The sequence below is a fragment of the Ictalurus punctatus genome, unplaced genomic scaffold (assembly GCF_001660625.3).
Source record: "Ictalurus punctatus breed USDA103 unplaced genomic scaffold, Coco_2.0 tig00005203, whole genome shotgun sequence".
NCBI lineage: Eukaryota > Metazoa > Chordata > Actinopteri > Siluriformes > Ictaluridae > Ictalurus > Ictalurus punctatus.
In genome coordinates this window covers 57,600-58,705 of record NW_026521107.1, presented here as the reverse complement: position 1 = coordinate 58,705, position 1,106 = coordinate 57,600, and the positions used below count along the sequence as shown (strand labels likewise).

The following is a 1,106-nucleotide window of genomic DNA, read 5'->3' as shown; positions in this document are numbered from 1 at the left end:
ATAGAACCATGGTTCAGCCTTCTTCTGGGTAACTTCACACATTTACCATTTGTACGAGGCCTTTGTGTCATTATACGTGTCAGACGATGGGCAATCAGTGGCAAAGGTGGCGTGAACCTGCTTTTTGCGAGGCATACAGAGCCAAGATTACACGTCAGTCTGTGGTGTGGAATTAACGTGTTTGTTAGAAATTTTGGTCTCCTTGTGCAGAAAAGCCAAGTTTAATTAAAAATGCTGATGCTATTCTACTTGTTCTCATACCATGACACGAAGGCATTCCTTGAACCAAGACAAGCCTCCAGAGTGAGCCTTACGAACAAGAGTTATGCTGGTAACGATTTCCAAGCGACATGCTGGTCAAAAGTGTGCTAGTTGTAAACAAAAATACGAACAAGGTCGTTAAACAGAAAGCACTGGGGTTAAGTTGATCTCAACTTAGAAACTGGCCAACATAATGGAGGGGAGCAAAGTTCAACATTCTCTTGGTTAACGTCACCATTTTACAGGTTTCACAAGAACCTTGTCTCTTTGTATGTCTCAGACTGCAGGCAGTCAGTGGGTAAAGAAGTATGAAGGACAGAGCTGTGGTTGAACCCTGTTGGTTTGTATCCTTGAATAGTGGTGCTGAGCTGTGTTAATAGTTTGTAGAAAGCCATGAGAACCAGCTGGGATGGGCCCTTTCCAAGCCAAGGGCTGAGCACCATTTATGTCTGTGAGAACCGTTGAACTAGAGCGTCCACAGGCCTGACCTACAAGCTCGAGGGTAAAGTGCGCTCTCTCCCCTCGAGCCCAGATAGCTCAGTCGGTAGAGCGTCAGACTTTTAATCTGAGGGTCCAGGGTTCAAGTCCCTGTTTGGGTGTTGTAGCACACTCCAGATCCTCTGAGAGGTCCAGTGAAACCATCTAAGGTGCCTCTTTCCAGCATGTTTTGTTCAGCAAGCAAAATGGGCAAACTAAGGGTAAACATTCAGCAGGTAGTCAAGTTACTAATGGTTACTAGGTGAGAGTGTTGCTACCTAAGCTTTGTTACCTTTTAGCATGAAGTTGACAAAGACATGGGTGGTCATCATAGAGATTGGAGTCCATATAACAGCATCCTTATTAGA

The 1,106-nt window shown here is 44.8% G+C and overlaps 1 non-coding gene across 1 annotated transcript; it reads left to right on the top strand.

Moving 5' to 3' along the window:
* Positions 1-787: 787 nt before the first annotated feature.
* Positions 788-860, top strand: trnak-uuu (transfer RNA lysine (anticodon UUU)). Its single transcript has one exon. It is a non-coding gene; the product is annotated as a tRNA-Lys (tRNA).
* The last annotated feature ends 246 nt before the right edge of the window (positions 861-1,106 follow it).